Source organism: Rattus norvegicus, chromosome 2 (genome assembly GCF_036323735.1).
Source record: "Rattus norvegicus strain BN/NHsdMcwi chromosome 2, GRCr8, whole genome shotgun sequence".
In the NCBI taxonomy this organism is placed as follows: domain Eukaryota; kingdom Metazoa; phylum Chordata; class Mammalia; order Rodentia; family Muridae; genus Rattus; species Rattus norvegicus.
This window is the reverse complement of record NC_086020.1, coordinates 106,787,909-106,802,970: the sequence shown is the minus strand read 5'-3', so window position 1 is coordinate 106,802,970 and position 15,062 is coordinate 106,787,909. Positions and strand designations below refer to the sequence as shown.

At 39.5% G+C, this 15,062-nt stretch overlaps 1 protein-coding gene across 8 annotated transcripts in view; it reads right to left on the bottom strand.

Annotated features, from left to right (window-relative positions):
- Positions 1 to 15,062, bottom strand: part of Tbl1xr1 (TBL1X/Y related 1) — a 139,179-nt gene that overhangs the window by 55,019 nt on the left and 69,098 nt on the right. For all 8 annotated transcript variants that reach the window (XM_039102745.1, XM_039102747.1, XM_006232190.4 and 5 more), the window contains exon 2: positions 13,770 to 13,836. The gene's annotated coding sequence lies outside the window, so the exon portion shown is untranslated. The remainder of the gene's footprint in view (positions 1 to 13,769; positions 13,837 to 15,062) is intronic.

Sequence of the window (15,062 nt, the reverse complement as noted above, 5' to 3'; positions counted from 1 at the left end):
AATGTAGGTGAGTGAAGAGGAACTACAGACACAAGTATCATCCACAGAATGGAAGAGATGGAAGAGAAAAATACCAGGGTTAAAGACACAATAGAAGAAATAGATACACTGGTCAAAGAAAAAGTGAAAGCTAAAAAACTCCAGACACAGAACATCCAGCAAATCTGGGACACCCTGAAAAGATCAAACCTAGGAATAATAGGAATAAAGAAAAGAAACCCAATTCCATGTCCAAGAAAATACTGTTTAGCAAAATCCTAGAAGAAATTTTTCCTATCCTATAGAAGGACATGCCTATAAATGTACATGAAGCTAACAGAACGCCAAATAGACTGTACCAGAAAACAAAGTCCCTTGCCACATAATAATTACAACACTAAACACACAGAACAAAGAATACTAAAAGCTGCAAGGGAAAAGGGCCAAGTAACATATAAAGGTCAAACTATTAAAAACATACCTGACTTCTCAACTGAGACTCTAAAAGCTAGAAGGGCCTCGGCACATGTCCTGCAGACTCTAAGACACAAAAGATGCCAGCCCAGATTACTATAACCAGCACAAGTTTTCAATTACCATTGAGGGAGGAAACATTCCACCACAAAGTAATAATATCTATCCACAAACCCAGCTAGCTCTACAGACAGTATTAGAAGGTAAACCCCAACCAACGAGATGAACTATACCCACAAAAATAAAGGCAATAAATAATCTCACCGCAGCCTCCAAAGAAAGTACAGATGGACACACATACACACAGATACAGATACCACCTACACCACCACCAACAAAATAACAAAAATTAACACCCATTGGTTATGGGTATCTTTCAACATCAATGGTCTAAATCCCCAATAAAAAGACACACACTAACAGATCAATGGAAAAAACAGGAACCATCCTTACCTCAGAGTAAAGGGTTGGAAGTTTTTTATAAGCAAATAAATGGACCTAAGAAACAAGCTAGTATAGCCATTATAATATCTAACAAAATAGACTTCAATTCTCAACATCCGTGCCCCAAATGCAAGGGCACCAAAGCTTGTAAAGGAAATGCTACTAAAGCTTAAATCATACATGTATCCTCAAGCATAGTACTTCAATACACCACTCTCAAAAATGGACAGGTCATACAGAAAAAAAAACCAAAAGATACTATGAACCAAATGGACCGGATAAATAGCAGCAAAATGTTTTACCCAAACACAAAAGAATACACATTGTTAGCACCACACACAGAACATTCTCCAAAATTTACTATGTACTCAGTCACAAAGCAAGTCTCAGCAGATAAAATAAAATTGAAATAACCCCCGTATCCCACCAGACCACCAAGGATGAAAGCTGGATTTCAACAACAGAAACAGCAGAAAGCCTTCAAAGTCATGGAAACTGAATGATTACTGAGTCAAATGAGGCCAAAGTTACCCTGATACCCAAACCATACAAAAATTCAAAGATAGTAGTAAAGGCTAATTTAATTTCCCGTATGAACATAAATGGTAAAATACTAAATAAAATACTACGCATACACTGAATCCAAGAACACATCCAAAAAATAAAAATCATCCACAATGATCAAGTAGACTTCATCCCAGAGATTCTGGGATGATTCAGCAAAGGAAAATCTGTCAATCTAATCCACATATAAACAAATTGAAAGAAAAGACCACATGATTATCTGATTAGATACCAAAAGGTCTTTGACAAAAATCTAATACCCCTTCATGATAAAAATTTTGGCGAGATTAGGGATAAAAGGGACATACCTAAATATAAGGAAGGCAATTTACAGTAAGCCAATAGCCAACAACAAATTAAGTGGAGAGAAACCCAGAGCAATTCCACTAAATCAGAAATAAAACAAGACTGTTCACTCCCTCCCCACCTATTCAATATCATACTTGAATTTCTAGATGGAACAGTAAGACGACAAAAGAAGATCAAGTCGATATAAACTAGAAAGGAAGAAGGCAAAGTATCCCTATTTACAGATGATAGCATTAACCCTGAAAATTCTACCAAGGAACCCATACAACTAATAAACAGCTTCAGGGAACTGGCCCAATACAAGATTAACTCAAAAAAATCAGTAGCCCTTCTATGCAAAAATGACAAATGATCTGGGAAAAAGAGAAACAAAAACAAACCCCCAAAACAGGGAAAGAACACCTTTTACAATAGCGAAAGTGATACAAAATATAACAGACAAAACAAAACAACAATAACAAAAGGATAGCTAAAACCATCCTAACTGGAGATCTCGACACTCCTAATTTCAAGTTGTACTACAAAGCTATAGTAATAATACCAGCATGTTATTAGCACAAAAAACAGACTTGTTGACCAACTAAATCAAAATGAAGACCCAGACACAAATATAGACACCTCTGGCCACCTGACCTTTTGAAAAAGAAGCCAAAAAATACCCAGTGTTGGTGGGGTGAGGACCCCATCTTCAACAGATGACCCTGGTCAAACTGATGTCTGCATATAAAACAATGCAAACAGATCAATGTTCATCATCTTGCACCAAACTCAAGTCCAAAGGCCCCAACATAAAACCACACACACTGAAAAGAGAAAGTGGGGAATTGCCTTGAATGCACTGGCACAGGAGACAAAGTTCCTGAGCAGAACAATAAAAGCAAAGACACTAAAACAATTAATAAACTGAAACGGAAAAACTTTTGTAAGGCAAAGGACACTGTCACTAGGACAAAAAATGGCAGCCCACAAAATGTAATCACTCGCACCACATCTGATAGAGAACTAATACCCAAACTATATCAGGAATTCAAAAAATTAGATAGCAGCAAACCAAATAATTTAATTTAAAAAGTGGGATACAGCTCTAAGCAGTGGCTTCTCAACAGAGGAAACTCAAATGACCAAGAAGCACTAAAAGACATGTTCACCACTCACAGCATCAAGGAAATGCTAATCAAAACCAATGTGAGGTCCACATCTTGCAGGTCATGCTGGCAAGGATGTGGAGCAATGAGAACACTCCTCCATTGCTGGTGGGAATGCAAACTCCCACAACCACTCCGGAAATCAAGTACTTCAAGACCCAGCTCTACAACCCCTGGGCATATACCCAAAAGACACCCCATCCTACCATAAGTATATTTGCTTAACTACGTTCATAACTATTTTCCTCATAATAGTCTGAAACTAGAAATAACCTAGATGTCCCTCAACTGAAGAAGGAATATAGAAAATGTGGTATATCTCAATAGCTATCATCATGAGATTTGTAAGCAAATGAATGTAAATCGAAGGCAAGTAGAAAAAAAAAAAAAATCATTCGGATGAGGTAACCCAGACCCACAAAAACAAACAAGGGATGTCTTCACTTGTAAGTGGATATAATCACGTACGTAAAAGGCAATCATGATATAATCCACAGACCCTGCAAGGCTAAGTATCAAGAAGGGCTCAAGAGGGTACACACAGATCCCCCTAGGATAGGGAACTAGAATAGATTTTGTGGGTAGACTGGGGCAGGCAGGGATAGAAAGATGGATGTTCTGACTGGATATGGATGGATGGAGAGAGAGTACTTGGAGAGATGATTGAAATTACAGGGCATTTGGGGGTGAATGTGGAAACCTAGCGTAGTGAAAATTTCCTGGAATCTATGAGAATGACCCTGGTAAAGTCTCCTAGCATACAGAACCCAAACCGGCCATCTTCTATAAGCAGACAAGTCTCCCAGCAATGAGACTGAGACATCAGTCCGCAATATCTATAATATGTTCTGCCTGTAAGATGTGCTGGGGCAATGGGGACATAGAGCTTGTGAGAGTGAGAAGACCAAGCTGACTCCATCACAGGCTTCAAATTGGCAGTTCAGGAAACCAGGCCTAAATCTGTTTCTAAGGAGTGGGCATGCCCAGGCCTCAGAAGCTGTCAGCCATCTGGCCTGAGACAAGGACAATGGGTCAACAGCAGTTTCCAGACTTCCCCAGCAACTGATTCCAACCACCCCATTCCACCCCACTCCCCGTCCCCAGCAATGGTTCTGGAACGTCCCCAGAGATAGAACCAAAATTAAGAACTGAGGTCACCTACCTGCCCCCCTTCCCGGAATTCCCCTAATGTGCTTTAAATCAGGCCTGCAAGCTCACTTTGGAGACTCTCCATCTTTGTAGATGGTAGACCCCAGCATGCTGGACCTCTGCAGAATAAAACACTTTTTGCTTTTACATAGTGAGTCCAGGATATCATTGTTCAGCAAATCATGGACCCTTACAAGAGCAGCCAACCAATGACTAGTCCAATTTGAGACCCACATCAGGAGAGGGAGACCACAGCATGGATATCCAGAAACCAGAAGCTGGGCAGAGCAGAGACCCAGGATAAAACCATATATGATTAGCAAAAATAAAAAAGGGAAAGCTAATGAAATGATTCCTAATGGTATTCTGCTATACTCACAGATCAGCGCCCACTTGTCATCAGAGGTGTTATCTAGCCACTGATAGGAGCAGATGCAGAGACTCACAGCCAAACACTAGACAAAGTATCAGGGGAACTATGAAGAGAAGAAGGATTCTAGGAACCAAAGGGGTCAATGACACAAGAACACAGCACCCAAAATCAACTAAACGGGCCTCATAAAGACTCAGAGAGATTGAAACTACAATTATGGACCCTGTATGGGTTTCAGCTAGGTCTTCCACATTTTGATTATAAAAGAGACTCATGGGACTCTAACTAACAATGGGAGGATGTGCATTCATGCATGCACACAAGGAAGGGGGAGTAATCTCTGGTTCTTTGGCCTGTATCCTTGAGCTACATTCATAAAGTCTCACCAACATGACTGCCTAAACATGAGCTGAGCTAGAACAGCAATGGAGATGCCAAAGCAGATGAGAAAGCCCAAGAGGACAGACTTATACACAACAAAACTACAGGCAACTAAAACACGTTGTTTGTACAAAATCATCTTTCCCATGGAAAAGCACCAACTGGTCAGCCCTGAAAACATACATAAAAGGAACATATACAGACTGAGGTTTTATTTATGTATTTAGGAATACACACACAAACACAAAACAGTAACAACAACTAATGAGAAAAGAAGTCATTTATTTGAAAGAGAGCAAAACAGAGTATATTGTAGGATTTGGGGGGAGGACAGGGAAGTAAAGAAATGTTATAATCTCAAAAAGCAAAAGAAATAAAATTAAATTGTCAACACTCTGTGAATTTGATCTGTCTATCGTGTGCCGTGATATACACTTCCAATTAATTGCACAACAGCTGCTGCGCCCACTGACAGCAACAGATCAGGTCTACAGAGGGAGAGGATGTCAACATGCCTAAATCTATGATGGAGGCAGAGACACTGGTGTGTTCATTGACATGCACTGTCACATGACATGAAACAGAGAAAAGTATTTTTAAAAGAAACTTCCATCCCAATTATGTGGCCTTCATAGAAGTAATAGTTTTTCAAATACTTGATAGCTATTGCTTTAACACAGCTAATGCACTAACAAGAACAGGCTGTGTGTGCTGGTCCAGGGTTTTAATCCCTGCATTCAGGAAGGAGAAGCAGGAAGCACTCTAGAAGTTTGAGGCCAGAGTTCTCCGCATAACAATTCTAGGCTGGCTAGGATGACTAAGACTCTAGTCTCAAACAACAAAACCCAAATATTTCTTTTTAGATGCCAGGATGTAGTGACTTACTAGCACTTGGGCAGCAGAGGCAGGGTGATCAGGAATTTAAGGCCAGTCTCTGCTGAAATGTGACCTCAAGGCTACCTGGGATAACATGAACTCCTATCTCTAAAAACCTAAAACAAAACAAAATGCATGACTTCAACTTCCCCAAAATGAGACAGACTGATTGACTAAACTAGAATCAACCTTTTTAATCTAAGGAACAAAACTTATAGGTAAAGACACTCACAGACTGACAGCCAACGGATGAAAAACAATCTAACAAGGGAGCAAAAGCTGAAAACAGGTGGCACAGCTACTCTGACAACTCTAGTCAGAGATAAAAAAAAAAGGTCACATGTTAGTAAAGGGAACAATTCATCAAGATGTAACAACTGCAAATACAAATCTACCAAACATTAAGGCTCCGATCTCATACAAACACCAGAGAATAGAAAAGGTCAGATAGGTCCTGACACAAGATGAATGAGGGATTTCAATGTTTCAAATTCACCTTGGATGGGAAAATCCAGACTGAAAACCCGCAAAGAAAACCAGGACCTAAACTACAGCATAGTGTGTGCAACCACTATCTACAGCAGAGTGAATCCAACAGAAACAAACACGTTCTCCTCAGCAGCCAAGGGCAACTTAACACAGACCACATTCCAGGCCACAAATCAAGTACTACCAAATGCAAAAGAATCAAAATAGCCACTCTTATCCATCAGATCACCATGCAATAAAATTAGAAATCAATTACTAGAAAACTAAAGAAGCTACAGGAATACATGGAGACAGAACAACATACCCTGGGATGACCACTGAGAACCTTAGCAAAGAAAAGAACCTCCAGATCATAATTATGAAAGCTAATGAGCCAGGTCATTTGGGACAGCTAAGGTAGTTCTAAGAGGAAAGTTTCCAACTGCGCAGCTTACTTGGGAAGGGGGAGAGATCACAAACAACCTAACAATGCACCCCAATGTCCTGGAAAACCAGAGTTAAGAGTTAAAAAAGGGGGTTGGGGATTTAGCTCAGTGGTAGAGCGCTTGCCCAAGCGCAAGGCCCTGGGTTAGGTCTCCAGCTCCGAAAAAAAAGAAAAAAAAAAAAAAAAGAAAGAAAGAAAGATAGGTAGATAAAGCCAGAAATTTGTGAAATTGAGGCTAAAAACAACCATACATACAATCTGTCAAACTGCACAAATTCTTTAAGGGAGATGGGGGCAGGGCCCACAAAGAATAACAAACTGGCCAGAAGAGAAAAGAGAAAACAAATATATTTGGTGGTAAAGGGGTAGGGGATGGGGTTACTACAGCTTTCAATTTAATAAGTCAATCATTAGGAATTCTGTAAACATTTATACTCTTAAAAACCAAACATGGGATGGGTGTGTTTCTAACCCATGTAGGATACATCAGAATTAAAACAATTTAAGCAACTTGGTATCAGTGCCATTGAAGCAGTAATATGAAAGCTTCTCAACAATGAAACATCCACATTCAGATTCACTGGCAAATTCTAACAAACTTGCAACTTTCTTATACTTCTCTCAAGGACAGAAGGAGTTGTCATAACTCATACTGACATTCAGGACAGACAGATACTTGTCATAGTTCTCCATTCCTACCAGGTAGGCTCCTATACCTCATTATACTACAAATTATACCCAAACTGAATAATTACACAGAGAGCGCACCACAGGTAATTTCCCCAACAAACACATGTAAAGACTGTCATAAAATTCTACAAATCAAATTCAAGAAACCACTAAGATCACACACCAAAGTTGATTTTACCCTAGAGATGCAAGGTTGGCTCAACATACACAAAATTCTAAGTACAACTCAGCACATAAAGAGAATTAAGGACAGACCAAGCCCCTTCATTAAAAAAAAAAAAAAAAAAAAAAAAAAAAAAAAAAAAAAAAAAAAAAAAAAAAAAAAAAAAAAAGCCAAGAATCAGGAGCATACCTCAACCTAACAAAAGTTCTATAAAACACACCTATGGCCAGCATTAAACTAAATGGGAGAAAAACTGTATCCTCTAAAATCTGAACTGAGACAAGGGACCCTATTCTCTCAATTCTTACTCACCAGGGTGCTCAGTCTACCTAGGGAACTAAGGCAGGAAGAAGAAACACGGAGATAAACATACCCTTTGGGAAGTCTTACTTAAGTTGCTCTTCTTTTAGGGTGATCAACTCCTGGTATGCACCATTCAACTCTGCCAAGCACCTGGACAATTCCATGTGTGCATGGGGACAGGGGTGGGGAGGTGTCTCTGCCACAGGTTACTAATTTAGGAAATGCTGAGCAGAACTGACCTGCCCTCCTCACAGCCTGTCCACACATCAATAAAGGGGCTGATACGCTCCCCAACACATCCAAAAATTACTCTTCAAAAGGCACCCAATATTTGCAGCCTTTCCTTCCCTTTCTCTATCTCCCCACCAGAACATTTGGATGTACTTGAAAACAAATAGTATTGATTAAACATTCAATTCTATAGAAAATAATAAGCCTAACAGAGTCACCCTCCTGGTTCTAAGCTTAGAAGAAGTCTTGTTAAATAAAGTTAAATTTTACATGTTGTGGAATGACTGTAGAATCAGAACAACAACAAAAAGATGGGGCTAAACAGACTGATGGAATAGGTTCACAGGCTTAGCAGTGAAGCAAGAATTGATCCTGCAATGAATGCTTAAAGAACAAGACCTACACAGTCTTCACAACAACTTCTGGCAGAGATGTCAATCAGAAGAACAATGATAAACAATCCCAGCTGATTAAAAGGTGCACTCTAAAATGCCCATTTTACACAGAAACACACTTACAAAATTTAGTTCTGTCTAACGGGTAATCTGCCTGCATGTATGTCTGTGTACCATGTGTGTGCCTGGTATCCAAGGAAGGAGAAGAGGGTGTGAGAACCCTTCAAACTGTCATGAGTCATGATGTAGGTACTAGGAATTGAACCCAAGTCTTCTGGAAGAGCAGCAAGGGCTCTCAACTGCTTAACTTTTACTTCTTTAGCCCTTATATGTCCTACATTTTTAAAGCTGGACAAACTGTAATTTGTGTTGTTTTCTTTTTTTTTTTAAGCACTTACAGAGAAAAAGCAAGACCACACCAAGAAATGGTGTCTAATCAAAAATTTAACCAAATACTAGACATAAATCAAATGCAGCCAACCAAATGCTCAGTCCCAATGTGGTGCTCACACAAGGATTACCTAAATACTTTAATGAAATAATGGACCTCAAGTCTGTCATCCCAGCACTCAGAAGCCCAGAAGCAAAGGTGTCAGGTCAGGTTGATGGGACAGTGAGGTCAAGGCCAACCCGAGCTAGAGTGAGACAACACACACACACACACACACACACACACACACACACACACACACACACAATTTCAAAATGTAACACTAAACTTACTGGTAAACCAGCAGGACACAGGGGAGGAGGAGAAAAACACAGCACCCATCCCTTTCCAGATCACAGAGGAGCGCTGGCTCCGGAGGAGCTGTGCTCTGAAAGGGCAGGTAGTGTACTGTCAGCTCAGCACTAGAAGGCTGAGAAAGGAAAGCTGAACTGAAGGCCAGCCTGAGCTATATACGTGCAGACCGATAGACATACACTTTTTTCTCAGAGAATCAAATTCTACATTTAATATATTCAATTACATGTCATTTTATTATTTCATTATTCACTATTAAATATAATTAAAATACTGGTTAAAATTAACACGATTGTTAAAAATAAATATATAATATTAATACATAAGCAATACAGCAATTACTATAATCAACATTAGCTACGATTAATAAGATTATTAATATTTAACATATTGGTGAGTTTTTCCTTTATAGTCTTGTTTATTTTTAAATATTTCCTAATTTATTATGTATATTACTTATATAAGTATACAAACTAATCAAGTTTATATAAACAACATTAACAGGTTTTTTTTCATCATGAAAATACTGGCAGGGCTGGAGAGATGGCTCAGCGGTTAAGAGCACCAACTGCTCTTCCAGAGGTCCTGAGTTCAAATCCCAGCAACCACATGGTGGCTCACAACCATCTGTAAAGGGATCTGATGCCCTCTTCTGGTGTGTCTGAAGACAGCTACAGTGTATTCATATACATAAATTAATAAATCTTAAAAAAAAAAAAAGAAAATACTGGCAAAGGAGTTGTATTTGAAAAATAAAATACTAAATTTGTATCAGAAACACCATATCACGCACACACACATTGCTTCCCCAGAATCATCCCACTTCCCGAACCCAATACTGTGGCCTCACTTCTGCTTTGTACTGAAAGCAAACTGGACTGACGTGGGGACTAGGGACATGCGGAAAGACGATGGATGTTAAGACTATCTTGTTATGAAATAGCATGGGATCTATCAGTGTCTACTACCATCATTTCGCAGGCTTCAAAGTCAGCTTGAAAAGGCTCCTTCAGGGGTTGGGGATTTAGCGCAGTGGTAGAGCGCTTGCCTAGGAAGCGCAAGGCCCTGGGTTCAGTCCCCAGCTCCGGAAAAGGCTCCTTCAGTCAAGAAAATCTGATATCGGTAATAATAAAGCCACAAAGCAATAAATATGTCAAATGTTCAAATCTACGAGCACACAATAATACTTAAACAAACCCTACATTGGGGGGAAAAAAGAAAACCAATGTACATGCCTCTCCTGGAGAGATGAGGTCATGAAAGGTTTTCTTTGTAGAAACATTGTTGTGCAAACTCATGGAATAATGGCATCTAGACCATTATCACCAGTTAGAATTTGCAACTATTAGATGCCTCTTCAGGGATGTACTAGTAAAGTACTACTAAAGCCTTCCTAGGCTTCCACATAATGAAGGATGAGATCAAAATTAGATCAAACCCTTCCTTGGGCCTAGTTATTGATTTGCAGAAAATACAAGGAAAAGATGAGCATCATTTTCCTAAAGATATACAATTAACAAAACAGAGTAGGGGAAACTTTACAGACAGATAGAAAGGGATAATTAAGTAAATTGTGCACAGCAACTGGCATCTTGTCACCGTTCAATAAAAACATAAGAAATTCAGAAAACTTAAATGGCTATTAAAAACCATCAACATCTCACACCTAGGAGATAACCAATATCTGGACCATAGTATGGAAATTCTCAAAAACTAAAACACCCGCATGCTCCAAAAAGCCTGCTCAGAAATCCAAAATGAACTTCTTAAAATCTGAAATCAAGATCTTAGATAATTCTACCCCAAATAAACCAAAACAGAAGAAATCCAAATGCCCACAAAACAAAACACTAATCAAAGAAAAAATATGCATAAGATAGTGTGTTCTTCAGCCTTTGAAAATAAGCAGGGAGCTGCACAGGCGAGATGGTGCGCACCTTTATTACCAGCAGGGATGGAAGACAGGCGGGTAGATCTTGATGAGTTCCAGGCCAGCCTGGTCTGCATATCAAGCACCAGACCAGCCAGGCTAAATGAGACCCTGTCTCAAAAAAAAAAAAAAAAAAAAAGGAGAGGCAAATAAAATAGGATAGGGGAAATCGTGCTATTGGCTACAACAGGATGGACTTCCAGACACCATACACAGAAACTAAAACAGAACAATCAGAATGAGACAAGTATTATTAGAACGTTGTTTCCAGAAGGGCCCTAACTCACTCAGACCCAGAGAAAAGGAAATGAAGGAGGCGAAGGTCTAGACAGACTTTTATGAACACACAAGCACAGCTGCACTACGAACGGTGAAAACAGCACCTGTTTTGTGGTTTCAAGTACGAATATAACATGTACTCACATTCCTTCTCACATGACAAAGGTAATGCCAGTTTAAAGCAGAAGAACGATATCGTGATTATATAGGAGTATGCAACTTAATACTGACATATTTAGGAATAAAACTGGTGTGCCGATGACCTCAGTCATCAGGCAGCAGGTCATAGCAGGGTACAATCTGTCAAAAAGAACATCTGTAACAGGGGCCATGAGTGGGAAAGGGAGCTATAACTTTTCTCTCAAATACGTGTTTGAAACGAGAGTAAAAATCATCACATAACCTGTTAACCAATGAGTCCTGCTAACATAGTAATTCCAGAAAAAAGATATAAAATAACTTGCACAGGTAAATACTGTCAGTTCTGGTCATGGGAAGTCCATCTTAAAAGGTAAGGCAATGTAAACTCAATGTATGAAATAGGGAAAGTGGCAAAGGGTCACCAATCCCCAGTTTTTAATCAATGGTGCTCGCTCACTAGGACCAGGCCCTATCACGGAACACCTGCACTTGAAATTTTCAGGGGAAAACGGGAAATGGTCTCTTCCTCACACTAGAGATATAGACTCCTGTATACAGTGAGCCTTGCCACAGCTACACTATGTGGCCACAAAGCTAGCCCCTCTAACCAGTAGAAGGTCTTGGCCCTCCCTAGGGGGTATTACTAAGTTTAAAAAAAAAAAAAAAATACTGGCATACATGCACCCTGGTAGCTAAGTGACAAATGGGCAGGAAAACCGGATCACTGGACAGAAGGAAACTTCATGTTCAGGACAAGCAAGCTTAGTACACTCTTCATAGCAGTGCACAGCTTAAAATTCAGTAAATACTTTATTTCTGTAGTTTTCAATTTAATATTTTCAGATCATTGTTGACGTAATAAAGGTAATAAAATCTCAGCAAGTAAAAACGTGGGGTATGAGGAACTGCTGTTCGCTCTTCTATCTCTTTATCCCCAAACACACAACAGTCAGGTAAGAGGAATATGGTTTAAAAGGCTCCAGGGGGGTCGTAATGGCTGCTGGGGGTGGGGATATCCTTTCTCTTCAGAAGTGTAGCCACTGAAAAGCTGTTCCTGCTCCAGCAAATAACCCTCCACCTACTCCCCATAACAAACCATGGTTAAGCCCATGGTTAATGAAGTGGTGCACACAAACCTTCAGTCCCAGCACTCGGGAGGCAGAGGCAGGCCGACCTCTCTGAATTCTACATCAACCTAAGCTAATAGTTAAGACCCTGCCTCAAAGAGAAAAAGAGGGGGTGCGGGTGGCACATGCACTTGTTAGAGAGAAGAAATATTCCAGAGGGAGTAAGAGGAGGGTGAAGAGAGGAAAATGAAATAGATATCAAAATGCATTATACACACAAGTTGACAAATAATTTTTAAATTAAAAAAAAAAAACTAAGACACGAGGCAAAGGCACCCCCAAACACATATATTAAAGTAGGATAAAGTCCTTCTGAATTTTAGATTGTGAGATCACTTAACCTATAGCACAAATAAATCATGAATTTAATACAACTCTACTACTGAATTACCACAAGTCACCAAACAGGAAGTGTGGTCACTTTTGTGTAACAGCTGAGGCTTGTAATTCAAAATTAAAGACTTCTAAACCTTTCTAAAGAGATAAAGGTGTTTTTCTTAAAGTTAACTAAATAAAAATGTAAAATATTATATATTTAGCTGCATATTAACTAGTAACATCAGGATAAGTACAATGTCCTAAAACTCACTAAAATGATAAACAAACATAAAGGAATTATTACTGGGAAGAATTAGGAGGTGTGCCCTTTTGGAAGAGATGTATCATGGGGGGTGGACTTGAGGTTTCAAAAGCTCACCAGTTCCCAGTTAGGGGTCTGTGTCTGTCTCTCTCTCTCTCTCTCTCTCTCTCTCTCTCTCTCTCTCTCTCTCTCTCTCTCTCTGCCTCACGGTTGTTGTCTCAGCATACAAGCTCTGAGGCACTGCTCAAGCACTGTGCCAACCTGACGACTGTCACGCTCCCTGCCTTGATGGTCACTCTAACCCTGTGAAACCGTAAGCCCCCAGTAAATGCTTTTTCCCATAAGTCACCTTAGTCATGTTGACTCAGAACAATAAAAAAGTAAGACACTAGGTAACCATAAAAATCATAGGAAAAAGGTCTTTAAAATAGGGTTCCTTTTGCTAAAAATTCTAAATTTTTGAGTTTTCTGTGATTTTTGGGCAATTTTTAATTCTCAAAAGTCTCTACAAAACAAGAATAATAAGCACAGCTATAAAGCACTAACATGGGACAGGAGAAAGAGGAGAGGCACCTTACCATTGGCAGTGCATTGATGTGAGGATGTGCAACCGGATGTCCAACCTCCAATCACACGTTGCTGAGGCTAAGAAAAAGGAAAATAGTTTCAGTGCTCCCATATTCAATCTAAGGTTTCTCACACCGAGCTCTGCCTGTTCAAAATACTCCTTAATACACGTCTTCCGTATCCCACCAGTGAGACCCTCCCGCACGAGCAGCCCGGACACTCATGCCTGTTCCTGAGAGGCTAATGCAGTTACCAAGCAGCATCCGAGAGAGCACAACTGCATTAGAGTTCATCAGACACGACCACGAGCCGTGAAGACGATGTGAACATTCTTTCTATATGTTTTGATGAAAGACACATTTAACCACTTTTGGAACTGTTTCAGTCACCTGTCAGGTGCTCGTCTCAGACCTTCCATCTTCCAGGCTTTCCCTCTCCTGTTCTGTGAGTGACTCACAGCCCCCCACACCCATGGAACATCTGCAACAGAAAAGTCGTGCTTGCTCTGCCTGACAGAAGTTGGTCAGCTTCATGAGGTCTCATTTATTAATTGCTGATCTTACTGCCTGGGCTATTTATTGGTGTCCTGTTCAGGAAGTTATCCCCTGTGCTAATGTGTTCACTTCCTCTTCTATCAGGTTCAATGTATCTGGTTTTATATTGAGGTCTTTGATCCACATGGACATCAGTTTTCTGCAGGGTGATAGAAATATAACTATTTCCGTTCTTTTACATGCAGATATCCAATTAGACCGGCACCATTTGTTGAAGATGCTTTCTTTTTTCTGTTGAATAATTTTTGGCTTTTTAACCGAAAACCAGGTGTCCATAGTTATGTGGATTTATGTCTGGATCTTCAATTTGATTGCACTGATGAACTGTCTATTTTTATGGCAATACCATGTGATTTTTATTACTATTAGTACAGATAAAAATCAGGAATGATGATTATTTCTGGAAGTTGTTTTTTATTGTACAAGATAGTTTTAGCTATCCTGGGTTTTCTAGTTTTCCATATAAAATTGAGTATTATTCTTTCGGTTTTCTAGCTTTCCATATAAAATTGAGTATTATTCTTTCAATTGTTCTGTAAAGACTGTGTTTTAAATATGAAAGAGATTGCATTGAATCTGTGATTGTTTTGGAAGGATGGCCATTTTTACTATGTTAATCCTACTGATCCATGAACATAAAAGATCTTTTCATCTTCTGGATACCATCCAGCCACAAAACCTTCAACCTACAATTTGTTCTGCCTACAAAGTTGGGAGAGGTGTAAAGGTGATGCAGAAATTGTGGGAATA